Genomic DNA, 6,941 nt, shown 5'->3' with positions numbered 1-6,941 from the left:
CCCTCCCCCAGAAATTAAGGTAAGGTATGCTACCTGGCAAATGAAGAAGAGAGCAGGGGTTCGTTCTAATTAGTTCTAATCAAAGCATCAGGTTTTGAATTCTCCTTGTCATTCTATCTGAAGGCCTTTATAAACCCAACAATCATCTATGACAGCCAGAATAAGAAGCCTTCTCATTCTCCTCCAGCCTTTCTATTGAATAGTCTTGGGCTGCTGATTGCTAAAATGCAGATCCTATGACAGTGTCTGTGCATGGAAATCACAAGCGTCTTCCAAGATAAAACAATGAGTGCAAAGCTCAAGAAGCATTAAAAGGGAACTACCTGTATTTTCAGACCTCAAAGGAGTGTATATCTTTGGAAGATAATGACATCTTGGACACAAAAATCACTACTTACAATAGAAATCTCTGATATTCAATCTGCCTCTGTCAACATATGTTTAGGGCCAACGCATGCTGCTTATTTCATTAAATCACCATGAATCTGGGATTGGAATCGTTACACTATTACAGTGCTGTGCCTTCCTCTAAAGCATTATGTTCCCCTTAAGTGTTTACTTTCATTCTTTATCCCAGCCCTCTATCCTATTTCCCCTCTCTCTGGCAATTATCCATGACAGTAAGAATTGTCTGCTGGTGCCATTTTGTAATCCAGGAATACGGGAGCTCATACAAAAGTTTTACAGTTAACTTTGGGGAATGAGATCAAAGACTCCACCATAACACTCTATGATTGAACAATTATCTACAAAAAAAAAAAAAAAAACCCACAAACGTAATAACTGTTACATGGAAGGCATAGCAAGTCAAAATTTCTCCATTTGTGCGTGGCTGCGATCCTCCTGACGTGTTATCCATCTAACAGCCATAACCTGCAGCCCAGAATAATACCTCCCCCAACTCCAAAACGTGGTAGATCCCAAGGGATTCCTCTGGAGTCACAGACATCCCCTCAGGGTGACATCCCACGCCAGTGAAACTCAAGTTCCCAGTTAAGAGAGGTGACCACAGGTAAAAGTAATGTTCCAGAATTCATCTTTCAGGAACAGTAAATCTAGAACCTGTGTAATTAACATTTTGCAAATGTTTCCCTCAAGGAGAAAAAAAAAAATTAGATAAACGCTCCATAAATTTTCATAGCGAAAAAGGGCGACGTTCTGACTGAGGCCCACCCACCGCATAAACAACTGACAGAATGGGCACCATTGGCGAGCCCCTCTGAGGCTTGATTAAAGGCTCACTGCACTTTTCCTAAAAATCTCCGTGTTATCACACACTCTCTGGCAAACCCTGAACCCTGTCATTACCCTCGGCTCAACAACACTCAGAAACCTTGGTCCCCAGGGATGTTGCCATGTTTCACAAAGGGCCGCATTGTGTCTCTAATTCCTGCTCTCCTCGCAGTTCATTTTATATGCTCTGCATGTGTGTTTGGATTTTCAGAACATGACTCATACCTTTTACATTCCTCTGCAACCCTACCAATGGAGAAAAGGAGTGATGGGTTGGCTGATTGGAAGTGAAAGAAGGTGTCCTTCTCTCCCTGGACAGTATGACTTTTTAAAGGATGCACTAAGTGACTTCCCGGCTCACCAAGATCAATGCGATGTGACATCTGAGAAGGGACAGGAGTAGTGGGTGTTCTCTCCTTATGTTATTTTTAGACAGCTCATCATTTCTTCCACTGACAGAAATAAAGCTTTTTTTCTCCCCCGTCTTTCTCTCAATAGAATAACAGAGCAACATGGAATGAGTCTAGCTCCGTTAGCTCTCCCACACAATTGCATCTAACCGAAAGATTTCGCTAAGCCACCTATTTAGCGTCATAGTCAAAACACATTGAACATGATTCTGTTATCAGTGTTCGGCCCTGAGAGGCTGTGGAATTTTTAAGGAATATGTAAATTTTTCACACTTTTGTCAGGAAGTGAAGACAATTTTTTCTCTGGATCCAGTTGGAAACCCTCTTCATTATTTGAAAGAGTGCCTTCTGGAAGAGGAGGAGCCTTGCCCAGGGAATTGGGGGTGGTGGAAGGACGCTGCCCTGCTTGAGACGAGGAAATGAAATCTGTTCTTTGGCTCCCTTAATGGTAAGGGACGAGGGATGTGGGAAATGAGAAGGGTCAGGAAGAAGAGTCAGCTTTTGGAAAGAGGCTCTCAATCTCTCCTGGAAAGGAGTGGTCACTCAAGATATGTCCGGAACGGAGTACTGTCTTCACTGTTGCCGAACAAACGGAGTCCCACCTGCACACCCAGTGCACTCTCCCCCATTCCTACATGATCGACCTCATGTTTGGGATGGAAAATGGGGAATGTTGGGATCAGAGAGGCTGAGTTTCTCTGTGCTGTCTCTCTAGGTCACACGGTAACGAGTCTGCCTGTCGGCCGCAGAAACCCCAAGACAGAAACGAGAAAAACTTGTGTAACCATCAGAAACCTGGGGAACTTGTAGAAATCTTGCAGAGACTTGGGGTGCTCAGAGACTCGGGTAATCTGACTCAGATCTATAAGAGCAGAGAGGTTCCAGCTACATCTGGATTACACTTTCCCCCTCTCTCGGTATTTACACAACCTTTTTATATTTCGTAGGCGTATGTCCTGCGCACACGTAGGTTTGGGTCTGTCCATGCACGTGTGTGTGAGAGAGAATATTTACAGCAGGATCTGACCCAAGACGGGGAGCTCACTGCTCTTTTCCATTCTTCTTTTTTCCCTAAGAGCGTGGTTAGCTTGAGACAAATCTGTTAAAAACTTGGGTGAAAACCCTGGGGCCTACAGAGAAAACTTGGCTTGTCATTGAACATTCCAATTGTCCTGGGGTGGAAGGCTCTGACATCATTGGAATCATAATGCTTTTTTGTTCTTTTATTCTTTGGACTTACGTCTTTTATACTTTTCAAAGGACTTTCATATCCTTTATGTCATCTCACACTGACGACATCCCTGCAGGGTGGAAGGACAGGTATTATTATAATAACTCAGCCACTCTTCCAACAACAGTCATCATTCATGACTGAGGCCCCAGAGCCCACAGCAGGAAAAGCAACTGAATCACTTTATGGCCTCCCAATCCCCACCCAGGAAGGTCCTCTGAGGCCGACTGTGTGACCAGGCTTTGCAAGTGGCCGAAGGAAAGAGTCCTGATCAAAGGGCAGCCTGCCTGATGGTCAGATGCCAACAGCTCTGCCTGGTAGGAGCTGGGTGGGTTGGGGAGAGAGATGCTCTCCTGTACGATGACTTTTCTTCTTTAGAGTCTATTAGAGCACGTGAGTTAGAGGCATGGGGTGGGGGTGTGGGGCTCGCCAGAGTGTTTGCTGCCTTCCTTCAGTCTGGGAGATAGAATACAATGGGACAGGATGAGAAAGAACATTCCCTGTTTTTTCGTTTAGAGTTCCTTCTTTGGTAAAGCAGCAAGAAAGCAAAACTCTCTAGATTTCGAGGAAAGATGCATAATGTTCTTTTCTTTTGTCCTTTCCCAGCCGGTGACGAACATGCTTCTGTAGAGCAAATGGCTGGACTATTTCATGGCCCCAGTGAGTCATTTTATGTTCTTCAGGAACTTCTGTGTTCACAGCATGAATTTAAAAACAATGCGCAGGGGATGCCTGGGCGGCTCAGCCGCTTGAGAGTCTGACCCTTGATTTCGGCTCAGGTCACGATCCCAGGGTCGTGGGATGGGTCCCCACGTTGGGCTCTGTACTCAGCATGGAGTCCGCTCCAGATTCCCTTTCTTCCCCTCTGTCCCTCTCCCCCGCTTGTGTGCGTGCGCTCTCTCTCTCTCTCAAAATAAAATAAAATAAACCATAAATAAATAAGTTAACTAATTACAAAAATAAAAATGTGTAAAGTTATCAACCTAGTACCTGCTACACAGTAACAGTTCAGTAAGTGTCATCTATTGCTATAATGATATGCATAATTATATATATACATATGTACCTGTGTGTGTATGTGTGTGTATATATATACATATACATACATATATATATATATGTATATGTATATGTATATATATATAAAATTTACTCTCTGCAACAGAGTAAAGGTTGGTATGTCTCTTGAAGCGGCGGGAGGTGCCACATAGTACTTCCGTGCCTAGGCGTGTCTAGATGAGGCTCATAATTTGAAATTGGCAAAACCAGCGTCCTACCTGTCCAGGAACTGGGGTAAGCCCAGCCCTCATGGAGAGGCCATTGGGTGTAAGATTACCACCAACTCTGCTGGACCCACTAACGCAGGGGGAGCACACCTACAAGCAGACACCATTACTTGGCACTAACACGTGAAACCGTTCATTAGGGGCAGGGAAGCAGTGTGACCGACTGGAACAGGCCTATTCACATTTGTTGGATCATCCCCCACACAATTCCAAAGGCAAGAGCCTGCAGCCATTTTTAAATGTATCCATTTCACAGCCAAGCGAAAATGTTTCTGTACCAAGAATAATCTTACATTAAATTTCTCTTTTTTTTTTTTTTTTCCAGCAGCCTAAATTTAACCAGGGGGAATTCTTTTTTTAGACGCTATTCTACTCAACCTTTAAAAATGAAGGATCCGAATTTAATGTGAAATCTGCATTTCATCAAAGATGGGACACCGCGTCCTTGGCTTAATTATTCTTTGGAAATCGAACATCTTTACTACTGCATGCTTAACAGGTAGAAGGAAAAACAAACTGCAGACGATGTGATTCAGGCCTGAGGGACTGGAGGCACTGATTCCATCTACACTGATATCGCATGGGGAACCCCCTTTGCATTGATAATACTCACATGCTGAACTAGCACGCGGTATAATAGTCAGTGATAATGTCGCTCGATGTCTACCCTTAGAAAGAGAATTTAGAGCATGAATCAGTAGAATAATAATACTCCCCAATTACATGACACTTTGCTTTATAATCCCCCCCCCCCCCATAATATGGATCTCTCCATTTTATTCTTTTATTAGCCCCTGGAGGGGAGAGTCACCAGGGCTCAGGGAAGAGAGATTACTGTAGGTGGTGAAGTCAAGATTTGCATCTTACCCTTCTAGAGCACTTCTCTTGCCATGGTGCAGCTTCCTAATGAACACTGAGAGTTTTGTGAATGGGGGGGGGAAGGAAGTGTAGTAACTGTACCTCAGGAAACAGCTTCGTGAAAAAACAGAGGAAGAACTGAGGGATGAAAGTCAAACTCAGCCGGAGCCTTGATTATGCTTTTGAGGCCTCAGGGTGACCTGGGACAAGTGCCTTAAATATCCACTGCCTCTGGTTTTCATCTCACAGGAGGGAATGTTAATTCTAGTTCTTTCCACCTCATCAAGTTTTTAAGTAAAGAAGGAGCTAATGAATATGAAACTGTTTTAAAAGGTATTAACTCTTTTCAAAATGTAGGCACTGGGAGATGATTTTTGAAATAAAGTATATTGCTAGTGAACAGAAGCACTTGGATCAAATGAATGTACTCAAGGCCTAGGAGGTCCAGTCTACTCCTGGCCATTTAGATGCCTCCAGAAACCAGTGATGGAGCGGGCACCCGGTCCCTGTGCCGTTTCACTTGCATTTCCCTTTTGATGCTAAAAGGTAGAGATTTACCTTGGGAAACTCCTCCCTCTGGATCCAGACAAGAAGGGAGCTTCATCAAGGAATCCACCTTCCCTGGGCACGGGCACCCTGAACAGAAATCGGAGATTGAGCAGAAGGTTATGGTACCTAAGAAGGGTTGGTGCCCATCAGCCTGCAGTGGAGGCTCAGAAGAGGCCTCCCTGCCTCCAGTCTTCCGACAGTTCCTTACTCCTCTGCCTGCCCTGCCTGGTTTCTCAGCCTTCCTTTTGATTCTGGAAATTCTCCCACACCCTTGTAGGAAATCCCATCCATGCCCTCTTAGGGGTTGTTTTACACCACTCAGTCTAAGAGGGGCTTGCCAGGTCACCATAGTTATCAGAACAGAAGATTTCTTGAAAGAGGGACTATTAGAACCCCGTCAATGTTTAGACACGAACAACCTGTTCTTTGAGTTGGCCAGGGTTAGTCCCAGCAACTTGCAAAGAAAACACCTTAATGGTGAAAGCTGCAACACTAACAGATCATTGCAGCCAGAGGAAGGAGGACAGAAGAGTGACGATCAAGAAAATCAAACCATTTGGTCACCTAGTAATCTACTGTGGAACAAAAGACAGGCAAGTCAGGTAAAAGAGCCGCTAATAAGTCTTCAACCACCATTCTTGAAAAAGTCTCCTTTTTTCTTCCTTTGCTAAGTCCATAAAAGTTTAAAAGATCAAAATAAAAATATTACGGTTATGACAAAAATTAGTTTCAAACTAAATTACACTATATGTGTATGTGTGTGTGTGTGTGTGTTCTAAAAAATTTTTTCTGTGGCCATGTAAAGAGTACTGTTTAGTGCTATTAGTTTTATAAGAAATGTACTAGTAACTCTGCTAAGGAAGTTGTCAACTTTTTGTTTTTTTTAACTTTTTAAAAAATATTTATTTTTGGCAGAGAGAGAGACACACACAGAGCATCAGCGGGGGAGGGGCAGAGAGAGAGGGAGACACAGAATCCAAAGCAGGCTCCAGGCTCTGAGCTGCCAGCACAGAGCCCGACACAGGGCTCGAACTCACAGACTGCGAGATCATGACCTGAGCCGAAGTCGGACGCTCAACCGACCGAGCCACCCAGGCACCCCAGTTGTCAACTTTTTGTATGAAAGTTAACTCTCAGGGTGCACGGGTGGCTCAGTTGGTTAAGCGTCCAACTTCAGCTCAGGTCATGATCTCATGGGTCCTGAGTTCGAGCCCTCCATCGGACAGCTCGGGGCCTGGAGACTGCTTTGGATTCTGTGTCTCCCTCTCTCTGCCCCTTGCTCCACTTGCTCTCTGTCTCTCTCTCAAAAATACAATATTAAAAAAGGAAGGAAGGAAGGAAGGAAGGAAGGAAGGAAGGAAGGAAGGAAGGAAG

The 6,941-nt window shown here is 44.3% G+C and overlaps 1 long non-coding RNA gene across 3 annotated transcripts in view; it reads left to right on the top strand.

Moving 5' to 3' along the window:
* The first annotated feature begins 2,814 nt into the window (after positions 1–2,814).
* LOC125935415 (uncharacterized) overlaps positions 2,815–6,941 on the top strand; it is a 10,908-nt gene continuing 6,781 nt past the window's right edge. For 2 of the 3 annotated variants that reach the window (XR_007461655.1, XR_007461653.1), the window contains exons 1-3: positions 2,815–3,191; positions 3,481–3,534; positions 4,486–4,659. This is a non-coding gene — a long non-coding RNA (uncharacterized LOC125935415). Of the gene's footprint in view, positions 3,192–3,480; positions 3,535–4,485; positions 6,265–6,941 lie in introns of those variants that run through there. The other variant, XR_007461654.1, reaches the window with a different exon arrangement.

This window comes from Panthera uncia (genome assembly GCF_023721935.1).
Source record: "Panthera uncia isolate 11264 chromosome A1 unlocalized genomic scaffold, Puncia_PCG_1.0 HiC_scaffold_17, whole genome shotgun sequence".
In the NCBI taxonomy this organism is placed as follows: domain Eukaryota; kingdom Metazoa; phylum Chordata; class Mammalia; order Carnivora; family Felidae; genus Panthera; species Panthera uncia.
The sequence above is the reverse complement of the archived record's forward strand: the minus strand, read 5'-3'. Positions and strand labels throughout refer to the sequence as shown.